Below are 26,377 nucleotides of genomic sequence, written 5' to 3'. Positions count from 1 at the left end.
TGTGCTGAGACATACTAACTCCAGTGTGTCATGGCAAGGTCAGCGGCCACAGACGTCGGATAGGGTTTGCCCTGTGACAAGGATACCTGTTGGACTTGACCCTTCTGGCAGGTTCACCCCTGAACTTTTTGCCTTTTAATGTTACATCATTTTAGTGATTTCTGGTCTTTGCGCACTTTAGCACTGTGGCGCAGTGTAAAGTGCGTGCGCTCTCTGAGTGCGTGTGTGAGAGTGGCCTGCCCTCCCAAAGGAATGCATTGGGAATATGAGTGTCCATGGTAATTCCTGATGCGTGGGGAGTGCAAGGTTGAGTTTGGTATGTGCAAACTCGTGAGATTGAATGCTGCGCGATGATGTGTGCGGCTTTAATGTAGCTAGTGTGGTAGTGCCACTTCTAGAAGTTGGTCTGCCTGTGCAGTAAATGTGAAATGGCTGTCTGGCTTGTGATTGGCTGGAGCTGGCTGGTGAGCCTGGCTCCAGGAGTCCGGATGGATCTGCCCCGGTGGTGAGTGGAGAGATCTGCATGATTGATGTGAGGGAGGAGTGCACCTGGGACCTGAATATGGCTGGGCTTCCCCCACACAATGCTGGCTCCGCCCCCTGTGGTGTGACTGCTGACACTAGCCTGGCCAGTGAATAGGAAGAGGGGCTGAGCAACAGAGTGCTCCAGAACCAGCTGCGTCTGGTTTTTCCCCCACCCTGCACCCTAGAGACAAAGGGATTTAGTGTATAAAAAGAGACTGTGACCTCATGTCAAAGGGTTTTGTTTTTCGTGACTTGAATCTCCCAGGGGCGTGCTGCTGCCCAGCCCCTGGATGCCCTGGAGGACTTCTTTTGGACCCTCCTGCTCTCTGCACCTAAGAGGACCTTGTTGCTGGGGCCATGTTTTCTTAAGGGGCCATTCCTGGGACCTTTGGGTGTTTATGGTGCGCTTTATTTTAGCCTGGCAGCGCTGAGCTGCCCTCTGCCCTGAGGAATCCCCGGTGTAGGGATTCCGCCGAATTTGCCGCGATTGCAGGTGCCCACCCTGCGTCACTGCGATGTTTTATTTATTTAATTACGGGTGCCCACCCGTTTCAACTTTTTACTCTAATATCAAGGGAGCCTACCCCTCTTATCCCCCCGAGAAAGAAACTGCCGGTGCCGCCACCGCAGCAGAACCGGAAGCCAGGCCCGGGCCAGCCTGACTGTGGGCGGGGCCTGGATCATATCACTTCCGCTTCCCCCTACCTGGGGGAAGCCATTGCCGCCTTGTCGGTCTCCTGGGTCAAGAGGGAGACCGGAGATGCTGCCCGCCGCCCAACAAGGAGCTGGTGCTGCATGGTGAGGCCTGGAGCCCACCCGCCTCCCCGAGTTGCTGCGAGACGTCCCGGAGCCTTGTGGGCTCCATTTTAAAAGTCCTGGTCCCGAGATGGGGGACCGGGTGAAGTGGGCCGGGCGCCTTGTGAAGGCGGGGCTCTCATGTGGTGAGAGAGCCCCGTAAAGCGCTACCACCGCAGGAGAAGCAAAACCGCCCGGAGGAGCCCCCACCAGGAAGTCCAGCCCGGTGAGTGAGAAAGGGCTGGGGGGGCTCCGTGCAGGCGATAGATGGTGCCTGATTAAGACACAGTGGTGCATCCACGGTTAGAGTGGCCCCGTGTTGCAGAGGGCTGCTCTCGTAGGGGCCATAGATGTTTTAAGGGGCCAGAGAGGCCCAGGTCTTTCCCCCGCCCGTTTAACCCAGAGTCAGGGCGGCCCCGGATGGCAGTGGGCCGCCCCACCTTTGTATCGAGCTCCATGGCTCCAACGATGGCTCCAATTACTTACAAGGCCCCAGTGGTGGTCTCGAGGGCCAGAGGGGCCCGTGTTCTGCCCCAGAGGTCCCCAGTTGTTTTAAGAGCCAGAAAGCTCCCAATGTGCCCAGTCTTTCCTGAGCCCAAGGGCTCCCAGGGCTCAGTTATTTCTAGAGCCTAGAAGGCTCCAGCGTGCGCAGTCTTGTCCTAGGGCCAGTGAGAGCCCATGCCGCAGTTTGTCTCCAGCTGCCCAGCAAGTAGTGGGCAGCTGCTACGTTTACGTTCTTCTTTCTAGGGACATGTACTTTGCATCAGGAGTGGGACGCACTCCTTCGCCCATATTTTGGCCTTCAACAGCTGTGCAGCACTTAGTGCCAGCTGCAGCGTGTAGGCCTGTTCTTGTCCTCAGCTGCCCAGCAAGTAGTGGGCAGCTGCTACGTTTAGGTTTTGGCGCAGTGGCGCAACCTGGACCCTACTGTGATTTATGTGCTGCTCTGATCCATGTGCCAAGTTGCTTGCCTATACCTCTGAATGTGTTTTCATGCATCATGTGCCAAGCTGCTTGCCTATACCTCTGAATGTGTTTTTATACATCATGTGCCAAGCTGCCTGCCTATACCTCTGAATGTGTTTTCATGCATCATGTGCAAAGCTGCTTGCCTATACCTCTGAATGTGTTTTCATGCATCATGTGTAAAGCTGCTTGCCTATACCTCTGAATGTGTTTTTATGCATCATGTGCCAAGCTGCTTGCCTATACCTCTGAATGTGTTTTCATGCATCATGTGCAAAGCTGCTAGCCTATACCTCTGAATGTGTTTTCATGCATCATGTGTAAAGCTGCTTGCCTATACCTCTGAATGTGTTTTTATGCATCATGTGTAAAGCTGCTTGCCTATACCTCTGAATGTGTTTTTTATGCATCATGTGCAAAGCTGCTTGCCTATACCTCTGAATGTGTTTTCATGCATCATGTGCAAAGCTGCTTGCCTATACCTCTGAATGTATTTTCATGCATCATGTGTAAAGCTGCTTGCCTATACCTCTGAATGTGTTTTTTATGCATCTTGTGCAAAGCTGCTTGCCTATACCTCTGAATGTGTTTTCATGCATCATGTGCAAAGCTGCTTGCCTATACCTCTGAATGTGTTTTCATGCATCATGTGCAAAGCTGCTTGCCTATACCTCTGAATGTGTTTTCATGCATCATGTGTAAAGCTGCTTGCCTATACCTCTGAATGTGTTTTCATGCATCATGTGCAAAGCTGCTTGCCTATACCTCTGAATGTGTTTTCATGCATCATGTGCAAAGCTGCTTGCCTATACCTCTGAATGTGTTTTTATACATCATGTGCCAAGCTGCTTGCCTATACCTCTGAATGTGTTTTCATGCATCATGTGCAAAGCTGCTTGCCTATACCTCTGAATGTGTTTTCATGCATCATGTGTAAAGCTGCTTGCCTATACCTCTGAATGTGTTTTTATGCATCATGTGCCAAGCTGCTTGCCTATACCTCTGAATGTGTTTTCATGCATCATGTGCAACGCTGCTAGCCTATACCTCTGAATGTGTTTTCATGCATCATGTGTAAAGCTGCTTGCCTATACCTCTGAATGTGTTTTCATGCATCATGTGCAAAGCTGCTAGCCTATACCTCTGAATGTGTTTTCATGCATCATGTGTAAAGCTGCTTGTCTATACCGCTGAATGTGTTTTTTATGCATCATGTGCAAAGCTGCTTGCCTATACCTCTGAATGTGTTTTCATGCATCATGTGCAAAGCTGCTTGCCTATACCTCTGAATGTGTTTTCATGCATCATGTGTAAAGCTGCTTGCCTATACCTCTGAATGTGTTTTTTATGCATCATGTGCAAAGCTGCTTGCCTATACCTCTGAATGTGTTTTCATGCATCATGTGCAAAGCTGCTTGCCTATACCTCTGAATGTGTTTTCATGCATCATGTGTAAAGCTTCTTGCCTATACCTCTGAATGTGTTTTCATGCTTAGGAGGTTGTTTTTCCTAGTATAGTTTCTACTAATGAGTTCATGGTTCCCTGCGTGATATTTGCCTAAGGTGTTTAGGATTGCGTAGGTGGTACTTACCTTTTACCAGTGGTTACTGGTTGTGTGCTACATTTGCTATTTGGTGCTAAAAGTATTATATGTTCTAAAAGTGCTCATTCCTGACAGTGGTCCATGTGGCCCTGTCCCATGTATATAATCCCTTGTAAATTCTGCCCGTGCCAGTGGCACATTGTAAAGTGTGTTATTATCTAATGTGTTTGGTATAATACAAAGGCTATTTTTGATATAACCTTGTGTGGAGTTCCTTTTGTGGGGGGCCTGGAATGTTGTTGCTAGTGGGTGCATGCGCAAATGCTTTACACATAGCCTCTGAGATAAGCCTGACTGCTTGTGCCAAGCTACCAAGAGGGTGAGCAGGGGTTATCTTGGCGGGTGACTTCCTTGACCTGACATAGAATGGTGGTTTCTGCCTGGCTCTGGCGCAAGCCTCAGCCAACTGGAAATCGCCATTTCTAACAATACCATCCTTCAGTACTCACTGGACTTGTTTTAGTACAGGAAACAGCCACTACAACGCGGCCGTTTCCACAAATGCACTAACCACGCATGCTTTACAACGCATGCGTGGTTACCACTATAACTTTTACCACGCATTCCTTTACTATGAAATACGTAGTAAAGGAATGTGAGTTAAAAGTTCAATTTAAAAAAAAGGGGCTGGGGGCTGGGGGGTCTCCCCCCCAAAAAATCGAAAAAAACTAGCGGGTTTAAAAAAAGAAGAAGAAAACTTACATAAAAAACGCTCTTCAGTGCCTCTGACGTTCATGGAAAGAGCCTCCCCAACGACGTGGCGAGTACATCATTATAGAAGTCCTTTTTTAATTTTGATGGACGTGTTTTGACGCTTGTCTCCGTGGTTGGTGGAAGTAAGGGCTGCTGGTGAAAGGCGTGCAGGTGCCAGGTAAGAATCTAATCTTTATTCCTAAAAAAGTATTATATAAGCGCACTTTAAATTAAATGCATTTTTAAATTTAAGGTAATCTGTTGTTTTTTATTGTGTTATACATCGATCTTTTGCTTTGTTCAGCAGCTTTGAGTATGTTTTTTAGCCTATCACTATCGTTATGTTCATGTCAATGACATACGTGCCTAGATGTTTCTTTAAGTATTCTTTTGCGGTGTTTAATCCTGCGTTCTAAAATGCTGTGTGGTAAAGCCACTTGCAAAGTAAAATTTGCGTGGTAATGCCATGCGTGGTACTTGTTAGCGTTGTGTAATCATATAACCTTTTAGTACATCCTGTACCTCTGCTCACAGCACCCACTGGGATCATGTCCAGCGGAAGTTTGATTCAGGATATGGCCTTCGACCACTAGCACCACAGACAGCACCCACTGATCATTGCATGCCACCATGGATGGTGCAAACTTGACACAGTGTATGGCCTTCGACCACAACCACCACAGACAGCACCCACTGATCATTGCATGCCACCATGGATGGTGCAAACTTGACACAGTGTATGGCCTTCGACCACAACCACCACACACAGCACACACTGATCATTGCATGCCACCATGGATGGTGCAAACTTGACACAGTGTATGGCCTTCGACCACAACCACCACACACAGCACACACTGATCATTGCATGCCACCATGGATGGTGCAAGCTTGACACGGTGCATGGTCTTTGGCCCACTAGCACCACACACAGCACACACTGATAATTGCATGCCACCGTGGATGGTGCAAACTTGACACAGTGCATGGCCTTCAACCACAACCACCACACACAGCACACACTGATAATTGCATGTCACCGTGGATGCTGCAAACTTGACACAGTGCATGGCATTCGACCATAACCACCACACACAGCACACAGTGATAATTGCATGCCACCATGGATGGTGCAAACTTGACACAGTGCATGGCCTTCCACCACAACCACCACACACAGCACACACTGATAATTGAATGTCACAGTGGATGGTGCAAACTTGACACAGTGCATGGTCTTTCTCCCACAAGCACAACACACAGCACACACTTATAATTGCATGCCACCATGGATGGTGCAAACTTGACACAGTGCATGGTCTTTGGCCCACTAGCACCACACACAGCACCCACTAATAATTGCATGCCAACATGGATAGTGAAAACTTGACACAGTGCATGCCCTACGACCACACCCACCACACACAGCACACACCGATAATTGCATGCCACCATGGATGGTGCAAACTTGATGCAGTGCATGGTCTTTGGCCCACTAGCACCACACACAGCAATGATGATTACGTATTTATATCGCGCATGGCTACCCGAAGGCATTCCAGCGCTTTAGACAACGTTCGCTCAACCAAAGCTAGACGAACAGCAGAGTTTTCAGCATCTTCCTGAAACTAAGCTTGTTGCTGTCCATTCTGATGTAGGGTGGAAGATTGTTCCAAAGTTTTGAGGCCTGCAGGGAGAAGCATCGACCACCCATACGCACTCTCCTTATTTTAGGGATTGCCAAGAGATTTTTATTAGAGGATCTTAATTCCTGATCAGGGGAGTAAGGGCAGAATAATGATTGCATCAATGCGGGTGCTGTTTTTTTTAACTACTTTATGGACCATGACCAGGGCTTTAAATTCGATCCTCTGTTGCACTGGAAGCCAGTGCAACTGGCGGAGTGCGGGTTTGGCCGATGTTCTCCGTGAGACGTTCAACAACATACGAGCAGCGCAATTCTGCACAGTCTGCAGTATCTTAATTGTCCCTTGAGGGGCACCTAGATATAATGCATTAGAGTAATCTAGGCGTGATAAGATCAACGCCTGAACTAGGATCCTTCTGGCTTCGAAGGGGAGGAGAATGAAAATTTTCCTCAGAAGCCTCATGAGTGCATAGCATGTGGCAGCTACCTTCCTGGCCTGTACTGAGAAGTTCAGAGCTGGGTCCACTCCATCCACACCCCAAGGCTCTTGATTTGGGTCGTGGGCTTGGGTGGTTGGCCCAGGCTGTCCGGCCACCATTCCTCCACTGTGGTGGCTGCCTCGTATCCCAACATCATCACCTCAGTTTTTGCCCCATTAAGTTTTAGGAAGGATTCATCCATCCATTCCCGAACTTTATTGAGGCAAATGGAGAGGTTCTCAAAGGGGGCATCATGCGTGGTTAATGAGATAATCAATTGTGTGTCGTCTGCGTATGTGATAAGTTGTACTCCCCAGGGAAGCACCACCTCAGCCAAAGGCCTCATATAAATATTAAATAAGGTGGGGCTGAGCACACACTGATAATTGCATGCCACTGTGGATGCTGCAAACTTAACACAGTGCATGGCCTTCGACCACAACAACCACTAAGGGTGGGCGCAAAATCCGTTCTGCTCTCGGATTTTGCGGATTTTCTGCATTTTTGCGATCCGCGAATCGCGCGAAATTGCCGAAAAATCCGCCCGCGAGTGGATTTGGGGCTTTTTTTTTTTTTGTAGATGGTAGCATCTTCGGGGATAAATATGCAGGCATGACTCATTCTGGCACGATGCTCCTGTGCCCGAGTTGAAGCTCAAATTCACTAACGCATTATTATCATCCCAAACAACTAGTGAGCATGGTCGAGAGCCTAGGCAGGTGTGCTTCCTCCCCATATCTACCGTCTACAATTAGATGTACTCCTTGATGGAGGTCCTTGCATCCACGAGTTTATCGAGCGTAATCCCCGTGTACTTCCTGTGACCAGGAGGCTGCTTCCTTCTCATCTGCTGCTCTGATCGGTCTCTGACCCTTTAAACAAGAGGCATGTGAACTCTCATGGAAGCCCCACCCGTTTGGCCCCACACACACTAGGGTATGCAACGTCTTCGTGCCCTTTCCTGATGGACAGCTCACTCGAGGGACCTCTACGCCTTTTGGCGCGGTGGCAAAATTACAGACACACGTGGTCACTGGAGACAACTCTTCTGGCCCTTTACGCAGCAGTAGTGTAGCAAAAGCACTTTACATTTACCCAACGAGGTAACACTTACTGATTGATAGACAGTAGAAAGTACTTCAGTTGAGTAGAGGTATGGCACAACACACTGGCATCTTCGTGGATAAATATGCAGACAAGACTCATTCTGGCACAATGCTCCTGTGCCCGAGTTGAAGCTCAAATTCAGTAACGCATTATAATCAGCCCAAACAACTAGTGAGCATGGTCGCAACTAGGCAGGTGTGCTTCCTACCCATATCTACCGTCTACAATTAGATGTAATCCTTGATGGAGGTCTTTGCATCCACGAGTTTCTCGAGCGCAATCCCCATGTACTTCCTGTGACCAGGAGGCTGCTTCCTTCTCATCTTCTGCTCTGATCGGTCTCTGCACTTTATAAACAAGAGGCATGTGAACCGCCTGTTTGGCCCCGCCACACACACACTAGGGTACACGACATCACATTATTGCAAATGGGAAAAAAATCTGCGAGTTTGCGGGAAAATCTGCGAATTCGTGGATTTTTTTGCCATTTTGCGCGAATTCGCGGACCGTGGTTCCGCAAAATTCACCCATACTTAACCACCACACACAGCACACAGTGATAATTGCATGCCACCATGGATGGGGCAAACTTGACACAGTGCATGGTCTTTGGCCCACTAGCACCACACACAGCACACACTGATAATTGCATGCCACCATGGATGGTGCAAACTTGACACAGTGCATGGCCTTCGACCACAACCACCACACACAGCACACACTGATAATTGCATGCCACCATGGATGGTGCAAACTTGACACAGTGCATGGCCTTCGACTACAACCACCACACACAGCACACACTGATAATTGCATGCCACCATGGATGGTGCAAACTTGACACAGTGCATGGCCTTCGACTACAACCACCACACACAGCACACACTGATAATTGCATGTCACGGTTCATGGTGCAAACTTGACACAGTGCATGGCCTTCGACTACAACCACCACACACAGCACACACTGATAATTGCATGCCACCATGGATGGTGCAAACTTGACACAGTGCATGGCCTTCGACTACAACCACCACACACAGCACACACTGATAATTGCATGTCACGGTTCATGGTGCAAACTTGACACAGTGCATGGCCTTCGACTACAACCACCACACACAGCACACACTGATAATTGCATGCCACCATGGATGGTGCAAACTTGACACAGTGCATGGCCTTCGACTACAACCACCACACACAGCACACACTGATAATTGCATGCCACCATGGATGGTGCAAGCTTGACACAGTGCATGGTCTTTGGCCCACTAGCACCACACACAGCACACACTGATAATTGCATGTCACGGTTCATGGTGCAAACTTGACACAGTGCATGGTCTTTGGCCCACTAGCACCACACACAGCACCCATGACCATTGCCTGTGAAACGCCCTCTAGTAAATGCTGTGATCATATCCAGTGGGAACTCGATACAGGGCAAGGGCTTCGCCCCAATACCACCACACACAGCACCCACTGATGAATGCCTGTGACTACGACTAGCACGAACTTGATACAGGACGCACCCTTTGGCTCACTACCACCACCCACAGTACCCATTGACCTCAAAGACCAGGTGGAGAAGCACAAAGACACTTGTTCTGGAAACCTGGACCTGTGCTGGCATCCTCCTCCCAGCCCCCAGAGCATCACTGTATGTACATGCTCAAGGTCATTTTAATTATTGCCTTGTTTCGCCTCTAGAGCTTGCCAGTTTGTCCCATATTTTGCAAAGTAACATTGCTTCTATTCGTAGTAATATTATTTTTTCATTTCATTCAGGTTTCCTAATTCTCCATTATATGACAAGGTACATGTGCACTGCAGTCAAACTGTTATCTGAACATGTACCTGCCCTTGTTAATATGTGCTGTCCTTTCTCAAAAGAGCTGAATATAAGGCAGGCCTGTGATGCCCAGCAGGCAGAGCGCAGGTTATCGCAAGGTGGGTCATGTATTTCAATATTTTGGGGTGGACAAGCGCTACGCTGCTTTTAATTTCGGGCTAGTCTTTCCTGATCACTGGCGACAAAGCCGGAAGCTGGAGCAAGTGCGCAGCGGAAGCGCGCAGCGGGCGTGCTGTAGGCGCACCGGAGACGCGCCAAAGACAAGCCTGTCTGCGCTCGTTCGTGCATGACCAGCGCACAGCGCCACCCATGTTGCCATTCCAGACAAAGGAATTTCGGGTATCTCTGTGTATTCCAGCAAACTCTTACGCAGCCTGAATCCTTGGATACAGAACCAAGCTTGCACTATCACGAGGACCCCACAATTCTCCCAATTAAAACTTGACAATTGCCCAGCTTGTACAAATAAAGCTCCACACAAAGTACCTGGCCAGGAGGATCACTCCACCCAGTCGGGTAAGGGTAAAACCAGTCCCCAACTCATATGCGCGCTCCTAAATGCTAGATCTTTAATGAAACATTGCATCGAGATAGCCGAGCGAATCCAGGAGAAAAATGTTATGATCGCATTCATTACTGAGCCCTAGACAGATGAGGGGTCGGGCCTGACCAAATGAAAGCTACCCCGGAAGGGTATGCCTGCCACACATTAAACAGGCGCGGCGAGAAGGGAGGGGGACTAGCAGTGATCTATCAGCAGACGCTGAGCGCTCACTTTAGTCCGTCGCCAAGTACAGACTGTGAAGCTCTTGATTTTAGCTTTCGGCTGGATTATCATCCACTTTTAACGGTGCCCTGATATACAGACCGCCTGGGCCTAGGAGTCATTTCTATTGATGGCAGACTCATGGTTAGAAAGAGGGATCTGCGCCACTTCACATACCATTCTAGGGGATTTTAACTTTCACCTAGAGAGGAAGGAAGACCCCGAAACATGTAACCTGTTAGAACTAATGAAGTCGCTGGATCCGAGCCAATTAGTAATGGAGACCACACACTCAGCAGGACACACACTCGATGGCATATTTTCCAATCACAGCCATCTAAGGTTTACACATACGCTCCCGGTGGTATGGTCTGACCACACGGTAGTGTTTTGGAGATTACAGCGCCAGTCCTGGGGAACCGGAGATCCGGGAAAAAAGAAATAACTACCAGAGCACGGAGTAAAATTAATGCCATTGAATGGCAGGACCAATTAGTCGCGGCAGCTCCTTTGATTTCACAGGATTCAGATAAGGCCACATGGTCGTATACCACCCGGCTGGAAGGAGCTACGAACAAAAGAGCCCCTATTAAAACAGTCAGTTGTAACAGGGAACGACGTAGTGTGCCATGGTACTCACAGGACCTTAGGAAGAGTAAACTCCTCTGTCAACATCAAGAGAGGAGGTGGGGGAGGGAGTACAATGAAGAGGAAAAGGATCAATATAAATCCTGTATATCAGATTATAAAAAACTACTCCATAAAGCAAAACAAGACTTCTTTGTAAAGAAAATACATTCAGCAAAAAATTCCAACAAGGAACTATTTAAGACAGTTACCCCCCTAGCACATCCTTCATCTAATCCCGTGGCTGCAAGCCAAGAACTGTGTGACAACATAGCCAACTTTTTTCTTAAAAAAATGGATGATATCTACAGCACCTTTACGGTGGATAATACCTACATTCCTCAAGCAAAAGTGGCTAAGGAGGAAGAGTTGGGAGACACTGTACCTCAACCTTCCCAATTTATACCCACCTCAGAGGAGAATGTCAATGCCGTTCTGATGAAAATTAAATCAGGATCCCCAACAGACCCCTGTCCCCCCTCCGTATTGAAAATGGGCTCAGAACCAGTAACACACACTCTGACCAAGATTATTAATAAGTCTCTCTCTGAGGGATACGTTTCAAGAGCTTGGAAAAGGGCATCAATTCTACCTTTGCTCAAGGAAACAAAACTTGACCCCATGGATGCCAATAACTTTAGGCCTATATCTAGATTATCTCTTCCAGCAAAAATCACTGAAAAAATTATAAATAGCCAACTGAGTCGATTTCTGGAGGAGGGTAACAAATTGGATCCCACACAGTATGGCTTCAGAGGGAGCCATAGTACGGACTGGCCCTGATTAAATCAACGGAAGAAATCAGAGCCACTCTTGACCAGGGCGGGAATGGAGCGCTGTTGGACCGCTCTGCAGCGTTTGACACGGTCCATCATAGTGTATTGATGGACCGGCTCCAGGAGATTGGTGTTACTGGCACGGCTTGGACATGGATTAAATCCTTTCTAACTGATAGAGAGCAGACAGTTACGCTTGGAAATTTCCATGCTAAACCTTTTTCTCTTCCCCGCGGAGTCCCTCAGGGATCATCAATGAGCCCTACGCTGTTTAATGTTTATGTCTCGCTGCTAGCTCCTCTCGTTAGCTCCTTTGGACTCAATCTGACTTCATACGCTGACAACACCCAGATAGTGGTCTCTGTACTCCCTAAGGAAACCCAGAAGCAGGAAAGGGGCTTCATGATCGTATGACAGCTCTAGGTGGTTGGACGGCCCAAAATTGCCTAAGACTCAACTCAGCAAAAACAGAGGGGATCCTTTTTGGTAACAATCCGCAATTTTGGACCCCAGACTGGTGGCCAGACTCTTTGGGCCTGCATCCTACACCAGTGAAAAAAGTGAGGAACCTGGGCTTCATCATTGATCATAAATTAACCCATGAAGATCACATGAACTCAGTGGTGGCCACAACATCGTACATCCTCAAATCTTGCAGGAAAATATTGGACTTTCTTCCGACTGCGAGTCAAAAAACGGTGGTCACAGCATTAACAATGTCCATGCTGGACTACTGTAACGGCCTATACATCAATGTACACGAGGGTCTAATTAGGAAACATCAACTCCTACAAAATGCAGCTGCCAGACTGCTCTCGGGCACGCCAAAACACAAACCAATCTCGGCAGAAATAAAAAAACGACACTGGCTCCCGGTAAGGAAGCGGGTGTTGTTTAAAGCCCTGTGCATAACCCATAAAGCTTTGCATTGTATGGGTCCTAGACACATGATCCAAAACACAAACTGGTTTGTCCCTTCTAGATCCCTACGGTCCTCTGATGCTAAACTGATTCGGACTCCGTTGGCGAAGAAAGCCAACTGGGGTGGGAGAGGTTTCTTTGTGGGGGCAGCCAAGGCCTGGAATGCCCTCCCAATCTCACTCAGAGGCACAAAGGAATTGCTCGCTTTCAGAAAAGCCTTAAAAAGCTGGTTGTTCAACACATAAAGTCTAGGCATTTTAGTGCACCTGCAGGGGATCATCATCTATAGCGCCATGACGCCCTTGGGCAACAGCGCGCTTTACAAATATCACTAACATTAACATTAACAGCAGCAAAAAAAGATGCTTTTGCTGTGTCAAGGCTGAGAGCCCCATTGGCTAACATGGGAGTTGCCCCACTGGGCTAACATTGCAATGGGGCAACTAAAACTGGTACTGTTTGGTATCATGGATCGTTTCTCATTTAACATGGTTTTATCCTGAAGTCAGATTAAATGTACAATTATTATCAGTGGCACTTTTATAAAGTATATATACCAATTGTTTGTGGTCATGCACTGCGTAGTTTAATGCTCCAAATTGTTCTAGTATCCTGTGCTCCTGGGCATCGCTCCCCACTCTGGAGTGCACAATGAGATTATAACGTTGGTTGCAGAGCCAAATCCTTGGTCTGACTCCCTGGGACCTGTAACAAATGCTGTGCTTCCAGCTCCTTTCAAACAATACAGATTCTTTGTTACATTCTTTGATTTTGACTTCTGTTTATTAATCCATACACTTCAGATGTTGTATTCACATCTATTTTCTAAACACAATTTCTTTCTGTGCTTCGTTGTTATTAGAACTCGTACACATCCATTTTTGTTTTGCTGTCCCAATGCATTTCGGCGCGGCGCGCCTTCATCAAGGGGTGAATCTGAAAAGATAACCACCATTTGTTCAAGCTTTACCTTCTCGCTTACAGTGTGCCTACCACCTTGCTAACGCTCATGCGTGCTACTGTATGATTATCTATGAATGTCATGATATCGTTATTACTTTCTATTGTTCGTAAATGCGTGTATGTAAAAATCATGTTATATTAGAACGCCTTCCCCGCGCCTATCGTAGTCTGCGTTCTATGACTAGTCTGTTAAGTGGTATCTCCCTGCCGGTGTTGACATTTCTGTATGGGCTCACTAGCTATCGGGACCTGAGCCTGCTGCTAAAACATCCGCGTTCGGTGCTCTGATGCAATAAAGCGCTTACCGATGTGGCGTTTTCTTTTCGTCTCCTTGCTCCCCGTCTTAGTGTTTGCGCTACCGCCTCTCCCGTCTGTGCGTATATACGTGATGACGAGAGCGTCATTCTTAAAGTGATACGCGCTTGGTGACTAAAAGGTAGGAGTTCCCTTAAAGTAATATGCGCTTTATTCATATAAAGATGTAGTTCCCTATGTTATTCGCACTGGGTATGTGTAACGCGGGAATTCATGGAATGCCATTGCATCTGAAAAGGCTCTACTTGACGTTACCTCATGCTTTCATTTAGGGAGATTGTAACCAGCTGTGAATTAGGATAAAAATGAAAGCTGTTCTATGTGTTTGACCGTGGTATCTGTGCCAACGCCTTAATGTAGCAACAATGATTAATTCACATTCTATTCATAGTACTCGGAATTATAAATAACACATGAATTCAATTCTCTCGTTGAGTCCTTTAGGTTTCATGGTGCCCGAGTGATAAATCCAATGGTTTTCTCGTTTTAAAAGGGCTTTCTTGCTGTCCACTCCTTCTCTCCTTTCCGCAAACTCTAGAATGCAAGCTCTTAATTGGTCAATCTGATGCTGAGCCTCCACAAAGTGTGTAGTGATTGTGGATTTCATCATTTTTGTTCGTATGTTGCTTTTATGTTCGTTAAGTCTTATTTTCAATTTCCTCTCCGTTTGGCCCATGTAACATTTGCCACATGGGCATTTTAGTAAATAAATAATATTAGTTGTGTCACATGTTCCATTTACTGTCAGCTTTATTTCGTTCCCCCATGTGGAGTGCCAGATGCTATTTCCTTTCAAAATATTGCTTAGGTTGTGACAGTTTTGACATGGTTGTGTTTCTTTGTACCTTGTAGTAATTACACCAGTGTTGGTAGATTTTAATAATTGACCTATATTTTTGGATCTGGTGTACACGAATAAAGGTACATGGGAAAACATATCTTTGAAATCCGACTCTGCTTTCAGTAAAGACCAATGTTTCTTTATGATTTTCTTAAATTGGTAACTCATAGTTGAGAATTCGCTGACACAGGTAATTCTTTGCTCTGTGGTCTGTGGTCGTGGTTTGAGGAGTTCTTCCCTTTCTTTGCTCTGAATCCTGTGTTGTGCTTGCTGTAATATGGCCTCTGGGTACCCTCTGTTTTTAAATCTTTTAATCACTTGATTTGTTTGTTGCTCTAGCTGTTGTGATTCCAAGATTACTCTTTTAACCCTTATTAATTGGGAGTGAGGTGAATGTTTTTTTAAAGATGGAGGATGATAGTTTTCGTATCTAAGGATGTTGTTCCTGTCTGCTGCTTTTCTAAATAGATTAGTTGCGAATCCCGTAGGTTTTTTCGTCACTTCCACATCCAAAAAATGGATGACATCTTCTTTAATTTCCCATATAAACTGGATCCTCTCATCTATGGAGTTGAAATCCACAATCTGTTTTGCTAATGTTTCCTTTGATCCTTCCCATGTTGAAAATGTAATCAATAAAACGTACATAAAGGCGGATGTGTTCTGTCCAGTTATCTTTCTGTAGAATGTTGATTCCCTCAAATTCACTCATGAATATATTGGCGTAGGTGGGAGCTGCGCAATTTCCCATCGATGTTCTGCTCTTTTGTAAATACCATTTGTCTTGGTAAGTGAAATAACTGTGCATTAACGTGAATTCTAGCAGTTCCATAAGAAATATCTTCATGTCGTTGTTGTAATCACTATGTAACAAAGCTTTCTCTACCGCTTCTGGGCCTTGGCTGTGTGGTATTGAGGTGTATAAAGCTTTCACATCTATGGTTGCAAATACTATTTGTTGGTTCTCAGTGATCTGGATGGTAGATCGCTTATTTAGGAAATCTGTGGTATCCCTGATGTATGATTTATATAAAGTAGCCATTGAGGGCCATATGTATCATTCCAAATTGCGATCGCAAACGCCAAAATTCGCAGAATTTCGGCATATGCGATCGCAATTGGGTCAGTGGTATGTATGAATGAAAAACTGCCTCGCAAAATAAGGAATTGCAAAATTTGCAATTCCCTATTTTGCAATTACATTTAAGGAATCACACATTGCTATTCCTTAAATGCAATGTAAGAAGCACAGAGAAAGTACAATTTGGCCTTAAGGAATCGCAAATTACCACCAACTTCAAGTTGGTGGTAATTTGCGATTTCTCTGAAAAAAGCACTTTTTTGCATTTTTCAAAGTGCCATGTGGCGAACATACATGGCCTTAGGGCATGTATGTGTGCCACAGGTGCACAAATGCACATTTCAGGGGTGCAACAGGGTGTCCTTTTGGCACCCTGGCACCTTTGAAATAGCAATCACAATTTGCGATTCTCTAATTGCGAATAACAAATGGAGAATATCTTTCCATTCATGGGACTCTAGGCTGATAATAATGAATGGGGAGGTATTCCTTAATTGGGAATTGCAATTTGCAATTAAGGAATATGTAGGATTCGCAAAATGATTTACAAATCCTACATACATAGCGCTTTGCGATTCTCAAATAGCGATTCGCAATAAAACGCAATTTGGGAATCGCAAAATTAGAATACATATGGCCCTTAGTTTCCTCAGCTAGCCAGTAGTGTGCGTCTCTGCGCTTCTTTCCCACCTGCCAGGGTGCGACATCCCTGCTGGTGGAGAACAAAGAGCTGCTCAGGGCGGGGGTCACACCTCCTCCCCAGCAGGTTGCCCTGTGGTGATAGGAACCACGGAGGGTAGCATTCAAAGCAGCCACAATCACTGGTGAGCAGATGGTGCTTTTACCCCTGTCATTGAAGCATCCTCGGGGGAAGCAGAAACCCATGTAGAAGCGGTTTCTCAAGGGCTGTGTAAGCCTTGGCTAGCCACAAATCCAGGGTGGGTTAGTGAGGTCTGAACACTCCAGGAAGGGTTGTGCCATTCTCTTCAAGGGCAAAATGGGTTTTTCTGGGAAATCTGAATGCCATATTTCTTGGAAGTGGTCATCAAGTGTGAAGGGTCATCCAGGGGCTCACTAGCCATGTGCGTACTTGTTGCCCCCTCTTTCCCAAGTGGAACCGAGGGTTCAATAGGGCACGGCTGACCTCCCAGATCTCAGATCTGCTGGAGCAGCTGCAAGGACTCGTGCCTGTGACCCTGAGATGCACAAAAGAGAGGTGGAGTAGAGGACTGTCCCTCCTGCTGTCACCTGGACCCAAAGAGAGACTGCAGCCTGCACGGGATGATGGGAGGATTCGAAAGAGAGGGAATGTTTCCAAGTGCCAAAGGACCCCAGAGAATCTCTAAAGGCCTAGAGGTCTCACCTCCCTGTCTGAACCACAGGCCATCAACAGGTTCAAAGGACAGAGCTTTACCAGGCCATCCGGCCCGCCAAGGGGATCATCCTTTGTCGACAACGACCCACGGCCAGCAGCAGTCGCAGAGGAGTGCATTCTCTACGACCATCATCAAGACCCTGCAGTACCAGTGGACCATTTGGGACTGGTGTTCAGCTTGACCACGTTGAGGAGACCAAGGAACCTTGAGTCTAAGTGCCAAACATCTCCCTGCACTTCAAGGACCAGAGGAGAGGGCCTCAAAGGACTCCCACGGCATTCTCAGCAGCGATGGTCGCAAGCCTCACCCGTCCTACTACTCAGGGCAACATCAGGACCACAAAGGATACAGGACTTGGTCATCAATCACCATTCCATCTCAGGTAACTGTTTGACGTGGCTGGTCTGGCCCCTCTGAATGTGGCTCACCCCATGTTGCTGGCATCACCGAGCTGAGTACCCCTTTCTTCCAGGGACTTAAGGCTCTCCACGACCAGATAATCCCCATCTTTATATATATTCCTTAGAATCTCCATGTGTTCTAAAACGTGCAACTCCAGAGCCAGCCCGCCATTTTAAAAGTTTGAAGGAATTCTAATCGATTTCTATGATTTGGTCTCACCCTTTTCTTGTGATGCCTGGTTTATTTTGTTGAGTTGTTGTGATGCCTGTAAATGCTTTAGACGGGTTCCTCTAAATGAGCCGAGCTGCTTCAGTGACACTGGGTACTGAGAGGAACCTTCCTGAATCTTTCGAGGGTGGAATGAAATGGATACAGATGCACCCCACCATATAACAATCTATATAGCTAGATGCTGCATGTGGCACAGGGGACTAGCGTCTCTCTTTTTGGCCTCAGCCTACAGAAGGTACTTTTTAGTTTACCATAATCCAGTTGCTTTTCTTGGAGGAACAGAGACTCTGAGGGGCATATTTACAAGCCCATATCACCATGGGAACGTCACTTTTTACGATGATGCTGTGGTGATAGGGGGTTGCCTTATTTACAAGGCAGTGTTAAGCCACTTACGCATAATTCTCCATTGTAATAAGGCCCTCTTCAATCAATCAATCAATCACTCAGGGATTTGTTAAGCGCACTACTCACCTGTGAGGGTCTCAAGGTGTTGGGGGTGGGGGGTTTGCGCAGCTTCGTCTCATCCAAAAGAGTCAGGTCTTGAGGCTCTTCCTGAAAGCTTGCAGCGTGGGGGTTTGCCTGATGCTGAGTAGGAGGACGTTCCAGGTCCTGGCTACGATGTAGGAGAAGGATCACTCCCCAGCTCTGGCTCTGCAGATTTGTGGGTTTTCGGCCAGGCTTGGTTGGCAAAGCGGAGGCTTCTCTCGGGTGCTTGGAAGGAGATTCTTTTGTTGATGTATTGAGGTATTGTAGGTGTGAGTGAGAAGCTTGATGGTCACTGTCTTTTCGACAGGGAGCCAATGGAGTTCTCGAAGTGTTGGGTGATATGGTGTTGCCGTGGGATGCCGAGAATAAGCCTAGCTGTGGCATTCTGGATTGTCTGGAGTTTGAGGATCAGAGATTTGTTCCAGCTTAGAGGGTGTTCCTTAGTCTAATCTGCAGGCTATGAGTTCGAGGGAAACGATCCTTGTGGATTTGGGGGGACCCATTTGAAGGTCTTGCTGAGGATGCGGAGGGTGTTGAAGCATGTGGAGGATACAGTGTTGATCTGTCTGGGCATGGTGAGGAAGGATTCGAGTATGATACCGAAGTTACGTGGCCTGTGGGTGTGGGAGGTTCGCCGAGGGTGGTGAGCCACCAGGTGTTGTCCCATGCCGAGGGGGTGGATCAGGCGACAAGCACTTCAGTTTTCTCTGAGTTGAGCTTTAGGCAGCTGTTGCTCATCCAGGAGGCAACATCTTTTATACCTTCCTGGAATCTGTGTCTGGTAATGTCGGGTTCATTGGTGAGAGAGAGGATGAGCTGGGTGTCGTCGGTGTAGGATACTGTGCTGAGTCTGTGTTTTCTGATGATGCTGTGCAAGAGTGGCCTTGTAGATGTTGAATAGTGTGGGGCTGAGTAAGGATAGATGGGGTGCTCTGCAGCTGATCTCTGTGGATTTGGAGAGGAAGGGTGGGAGTCTGATTCTTTGTGTTCGGCCGATGAGGAAGGAGAGGATCCTGTAGTGTAGTTCCTATATTCCCCATAGGCTCTGCGCATTGGGATAACATAAACGATAGTGTAGACGTAGAACTGAGGTCTCTATTGAATATGTTAGACTTAATTATGAATGCCAGCTAGCTCAGAGGTCACTAGAAACTGTCTCGAATAAACATGAAGGGATTAATCTTCCTGAATAGACAAGAAGGGATTCGTTTCTGACAACCGCATAAACATGACAACTTTGCTTCTCCAAGAATGAGGAGGAAATCTCCAGAGTCGCGGAAACAATAGATGGCTATTTTATCCAGTCAATTGTTCATGCCTAGTTTCACCAGGAGTGCAGAGAAATAGAGAGACGGGCGTTTTCAATAAAAAGGGTATTTATTGAGCAGTCTTCTTTCTCATGCATGAGAAGTGAATTGCTACAATCGCAATACTTGTCATAAAGTAAAGTGCGTACAGTGAAAAGAGTATTATAAAATAATACTGTAAAAGCATGATATCGTTTTTAAGCCATAAGATGCATGAAAACGGATAAAATATATACAATGATAAAATAATGACTAAACTTACTCAACTGGTGCTTCTAAGTTACGCTTACCCCGCTGTACCTAACCTAAGCCTAGTACATGGGAAGAAGTAAGGGAGAAGTAGTTTTAAGTTAAAATAGTTTCTGCCAAGAATCTAAACCAAGAATTCTCTAAGGGTCTAACCAGCTCCGTACCTTGTTTAGAATGTAGGAGGTCTTGTATCTCTCTCTCAGGACTCGATCTCCCAGCAGCCCACAAGGGTAGCAGGGAAACACTGGAGCTGGATTTCTCGGCAGGAGAAAAGACAGCGTCTCTCAGTGCGTCAGCGGGAGGGTCGGCTTCCTTCAGCACTTGCAACAGCAGGGCGTCGGGCAAGTAGCTAGACGATCTGCTCCAAACCACTGAGTGTTTTGTTAGGGCAGATGCTGGTATATTTATACCTGGTAGGTGCCGAGTTTGACGTAAGGTTGGATATAAGACGTCATTAAGAGCTCAAAGTTCTTTCAGGACTCCAGGCGTTCTAGGACAAATCAACATAAAAGCAGAGGCAGGGGAAAGTCCGGGACTGCTGGATGTTTTGGTTTCTCTAAGAACACTTTGTGCTTTCTAGGAGTCTGTGGAAGTAGCCTTGCCGTATTTGGACTGCATTGGCTATGTCTTAATATGGGTATGATTATTATGCCTATATAGGGATATGATTTAATATAACCATATATTATATAAGGGCATAAATCAGGAATATTAAATTAGGGTCCTAGATTCATTTACAACAATCCAGTCAAGGGCGGTTCTCCAGATGCTGGCGTCGAGGAGTCTGATGGTTAGTGTGCGGTGGTAGACGCTGTTGAATGCTGCTGAAAGGTCTAGTAGGGTTGCCATGTGACCCTGGTCGAGGAGGGTATGGATGTTGTCCATGGCGGCTAGGAGGGCGGTCTCTGTGCTGTGATTGCTGCGGAATCCGGATTGGGAGGAATTGAGGATCGAGTTGGCTTCTATGAAGTTAATGAGCTGGTTGTTAACGATCTTCTCGGTGCCTTTGGCTGCGAAAGGGAGGAGAGAGATGGGTCGATAGTTCTTGAGGTCCATTGGGTCTGCGGTGGGCATCTTGAGGAGGGGGCTTGAACTCTGCACATTTCCAGTCATCGGGGAAAGTGCCTGTTTCCAGGGAGCAGTTGATGTACATCGTAGTTCGGGTGTGATTGTAGAGGCGGCCCTGTGGAAGATGTGGAGCGGGCAGGGGTCCGTTGGTGCTCCTGAATGTATGCTTCTCATGGTCTTGGTGGTGTCTTCTGTTGTGACAGAGGTCCAAGGGGTGATGGTAGGCTGGGTTGCCTTGTCGGTTGGAGGTGTAGGGTCGGTGTCTAGGTTTTGCTAGTCGAAGTTGCTATAGAGAGTTCTGATCTTGAGATGGAAGTAGGAGCTGAGTTTGTTGCAGAGGGAGGGACGTCGGACGATTCACTGGGGGGGTTTGGTGAACTCTTGTATGAGGCTGAAGAGTTGCTTAGAGTTGCAGGAGTTGGTGAGTATTCTGTTCTGGATGAAGTTCTTCTTTGTGGTTCTGATGAGTTGGTGGTGTTCTGTCATGGCAGTCTTGTAGGCGAGCATGCTTCAGGGATGTTGCTGTTCCTCCAAGCTTTGTCAAGTCGTCAGCACGTGCGCTTGGATTCTCAGAGGTCGGTGATGAACCAGGTGGCTTTTGTATTGCGTTGTCTGTCGGAGTTCCGGAGGGGGGTGAGAGTGTCTGCGCAGTCAGTGATGAATCTGTGGAGTGTGTTGGCCGAGGAGTTGCAGTTGGTTGTGGTCAGGGAGGAGAATGGTTGAGGGCTGAGTTGAGGCGCTCCTTGGTGATCTTGCTCCAGTTCCTGTGTGGGGGTGAGGTGTGGGCCTGTGTGCGGTGGGCTTGGAGAAGGAAAAGTGGACGCAGTGGTGGGCCGTCCAAGTGGGTTGCGTGGGATGCTATTAGATTTCAAATCCTTGGGCCCACTGAGGTTATAAATGTCCCAAATGTCCTAAGAGTGTCTATGGGGGATGTAATTAAACAAAATATAAGGTCTGATGATTGGGATGTTCAGGCCGTAGAAGCTTTGTTTTCTGATTTGAAATATTATGCTGCCTTTGATACTGAAGATTTATATCTAGATTCTGCAAATTATGGTGATTTGTTTTGTTATCAAAATTTTGGCAATCACTTCCTGCATAAATAAAGCAAATACCAGGAGGAATATTGTTAATTATACCCAGTGGGAGCTTTGCCCCGCTCCTGTACAAGGCAGTTCCACCTCTTTTTTGAAGAGGTTCACTTATTTCACTGATTTTAATCAGTCAAATCCCAATGCGTTTTATTTTAAAATGACTGAAAAGTCCACTTCCAAGGTAGATCTAAAAGATGGATATATGCTATTTACAGTGAGGTCTGGAAACTGTCCCAAATTGAGGTGGCTTCCTGCATTAGAGCTATAGATCAAGCAAATGTAGAAAAAGTGCTAGCAGTTGTAGATAACAGCATTCACACGCTTTCTTCGTGCATTTACACGTTAGACAATATTGTGTCATCTGTTGTTGATATTGTGCAAGATGAAGTGTCTGTTTTGTCCCATGGTCAGAATCAATTGCGTTCTATTATGCAGTTTGGAATACCCTTGGGCCCTGCAGCTGGACTGCACTATTCAGCCAAGAGAGGCCTCGATCTCACCCAAAGTAAAACATTCAATCTTTAAAGGCTGGCACGAGAGGACAACTTCTTCTGCTGGGAGCATGCCCTCGTGATCTGAATTGAGCTTCCTGAAGTGGTCATGCCATGCCTGTCATGTGATGTAATTTAGGGGGTGGTTGGGCCCCTAGTTTGTTGCCCCAGGTAACTAAGAACCGGAAGGATTTGGAGTCTTTCTCAGCACAAGCTTCATTTAATTGCTGTCATTGAGATTCGTCCCGCGCTCTTTTCGCGTGGTACAAAGTTGCCTTATAACACTTCCTAGAGGCCTTAATTTGGCAGCTGTCTTTTGCTTTAAAAGCATGTATGTATGTATGTATGTATAGGCATTTATATAGCGCACTACTTACCCGTAGGGTCCCAAGGCGCTTCGACCGCTGCGAAACCCTTCCTGACTTCCCTGAGAGATGGTCCCTTAATGGGTATCTCCAGGGTGAGACCAGGCATCCCCGGCGGTCTGGTGGGGCCGTTAGTGAAGATGAGGCAAGCTAATGCCCAGAGTTGCCGAGTGTGATCGCTGATCAGAGTGGGCACCGAGGCGAGAGAATTATCGAGTCCGCTGACCCTGGTCCAGAAACCTGCCGCGCCGGGAATCGAACCCTGGTCCCGGGCCGTCCTCTGCTCTTGGGTCTGCCGCCTCTAACCAGTGAGCCACACTACTTCACTTGAGCATGAGATCCAGGGAGAGGGAAAGCCCACTTGAGGCCGACTTCATGCATGCCCGTTATATCTTCTTTATCAAGCAGCTCAATGGTAGAATTAAAGTCACCTGCTACTATTGGTCTCGAATGTGGTGGACATCTAGCACAAATTTCCTCTGAATATGTAAGTGTAGGCGAAGGTCTCCCCCCTTTAGTCCCCATCATGTAGATATTAAACAGTTCGATAGAGTTGCCCGCCAAGGGTCCCCTAATACGAATCCCAAGGATATATGGGATAGAACTTGGGAGAAGGGTGATCTGACATCCAAGTGCGGTCCCAACCCAAGCAATCAGCCCCGGCCAGGCGCCCTCTCCCTCTCCCTCTAGTGGTTGCTGGTGAACAGTAGCACGCATACCCAGATTTGAATAAGGGAATCAAACTCCAGGTCTCCTTAAATATGCAAATATCATATCCTTCTATTTGGTTATTCCAGTGAGGGAGTGGCAATTTGCTACTTGGCCCTGCCACCTTCTAAGAAACTAAGCTGTCGATTGGATTCTGAACTAGGACACAATACAGCACTTGGGCTGGCAGGGCAATGGCTAACAGGAACCTGAGTAAGAGCTTCGGTTTTAGTGTTCGTACTAGGGTCAAACCCTCTACAATTGGTTGGTGGGCCGCCACCTGCCCTTCGTGCTGTTTTCCATCCTCCCTCCTGTGGATCGATCTCTGTAGTCCAGATGGGCTAGTACTGACGGGTATATTCGTGGAATATATAAGGGGAAACGTAACATACTGATAATCCGCCCCCGAAAGTCAATTGTTGGTCTCTGATTGGAAACCTTTAGTTATCCCACCCAAGGAGTGGGGTGGGTTATGGTTTCTCAATCAATCAGGAGTTTGTTAAAGCGCAGCTACTCACCCGCAAGGGTCTCAAGGTGCTAAGGGTGGGAGGGGTGCAGGTTCCATTCAATCAAGGAGGGGGTCTGTCGAAGAGCCAGGTTTTGAGGTTTCTTGCGAAGATGGGGAGCGATGTTGTCTGTCTGAGGTAGAGCGGAAGGGCGTTCCATGCTTTGACCGCGAGGAAGGAGAAGGAGCGGCCTCCCGATCTGGTCTTTCTGGTGCGGGGGACCTCGGCGTAGGAGAGCTGGGCTGATCGTAGGTGTCATGGTTCACCTCGACCCCCTGATTAGGGTTGTCAGGGGTTGATTGTTTTCATGAAACCCACCCCTGTCCCGTGCACCAGCACCTCAATGATAATGATAATGTGATTTCTGTTTACATTTAGGTGTCCTTTTAACAGTATACATTCCGTGTGCTTCATGTGTATTTTTCTTATTGTGAACGTTTATTTAAGACTTTCCTTCCTTAGACCCAGAAACGCGTGAGGCTTGCAGGAAGGTGAGCTTGATTTCCGAGAGCCGCGTTCAGCTCTCGGAGTTGCAGCCGCTGCCGTTTGTGTGCGCACGCGAGGGAAAGACGCTTGGTTCTTGAAAGCCGCGTTCGGCTTTCAGGAATGCAGACACGTGCGTGCGCACGTAATTTTGGGTGCGGTTGCCTATTTAAACCGCACCCAAGTTTCTCGAAGCGCTTTGCCTCCTGCCCGCTTCCCTGAAGGATCGCGCTGCCAGTCTCCTCGCGCCTCCAGGGATTTCGACGCCAGCCACTCCCTGAGTCATCGGACATCTGCAGAAATTCGAGGAGCAAGCCAGAAAGAGAAAACAAGACACGAGATAAGTGCTTTTAGATTCTTCTAATTTTGGCGCCCAACGAAAGAAAGACCAAGCAAGGACTTGAGAACTCTATTTCTAGGAATCAGAGACTACTTCAATTTAAAGCAGGCATTTCAGGATGCAAGATAAATATCATTCATTTTATGTTTTCATTTTGTGTTTTTTCCTTTGAGAACTAACCAGCTTAATAATTCTGATTGTGGTTCTAGTTTGTGAACATTACAAGAAGTGTACATTGTAATGTGAAAAACCTCATTGGTATTGAAAGTCAATATATATGATATGTATATGCTCTAGTTTTTGGGGAGTTTATTGGAAGAGTGTAGGTGCATCTTTTATGTGTTGCAACAGGTTTGAACACAAGAGAAAATAGGATAGCTTCTCCAACTACCATCTTTCAATAACTCAAGTAAGTTCGAGTCAAGAAGGGGAATTTAGATTAAACAAGTTATAGATCTCTAGTAATATCCCCTCTTGTTCTCTTTAGTTCCTGGGAGCGTGACGTCAACGCATCTTCAAGGGACTTCCTCTACTCAACCTCACGACTCCACGACTACCACTCAATCCACGACAAGAAATACTGGACGAAGGACAGTTTGCACTGATCGCAGGTAGGATACTAGATCGAGAAGGTTTAAGGGGATTAACACTTTAGGGCAAGTGGAGGGATCTAGGGGGCCAGGATAGCTAATCAAAGACCCATAGTAAAATATCGCTTACTCGTTATTCCACAGGTCGACAGTGAAAACCCCTTCTTCATCTCATCACGTCCAGTACCGGCCCTCCTCCCTTAAGTCTAGGTTTATTCTTAGCTGTGTAATATTGAAAACAGCAAGTTTATAGTTAGATTTCTGGGAAGTTGGTCCCTTGCGTCTCTGCGAAAACTTCTACGTCGTTCAAGATCTTCAGTCTCAGCTCAAGGTAAGGAACGACGTAGTTTTGGCTTTTGACAGTAGGGTCCTTTGGGGTGCGTGGGATTTGAGCCGGCTGTTCAGGTACTTGGGGGATATAACGTTTAAATTGAATTGAGAGAAGTGTCAGGGGAGCAAGCTCGATACTTGAGGGTAAGAAGATTGTCAGCCAGCTCTTCCCCTCGGATGTAGATGTTAGATAGGGGGAACAAAGAAGAGCCCTGTGGTACTCCACATTTAAGCCTAACCTTGGATGAGCAAAAAGGAGTAAGGCGGACCGATAGAGAGCGGTCTGTGAGAAATGATTTCATCCAATTTAATTTTGATCCCTGCAGGCCTGCGGTCTTGACACACTCGATTAGGATATCACTATCTACTGTGTCAAAGGATGCCGA

General features: G+C 46.9%; 1 protein-coding gene across 1 annotated transcript in view; it reads right to left on the bottom strand.

Moving 5' to 3' along the window:
- The window catches only part of LOC147736738 (alpha-tectorin-like), a 457,896-nt gene that overhangs the window by 88,347 nt on the left and 343,172 nt on the right, over nt 1-26,377 (bottom strand). The window lies entirely within an intron of this gene.

This window comes from Lissotriton vulgaris, chromosome 1_2, assembly GCF_964263255.1.
Source record: "Lissotriton vulgaris chromosome 1_2, aLisVul1.2, whole genome shotgun sequence".
Classification (NCBI taxonomy): Eukaryota; Metazoa; Chordata; class Amphibia; order Caudata; family Salamandridae; genus Lissotriton; species Lissotriton vulgaris.
Note: the sequence above shows the minus strand (reverse complement) of the source record. Positions and strands in the feature narration are given on the sequence as shown.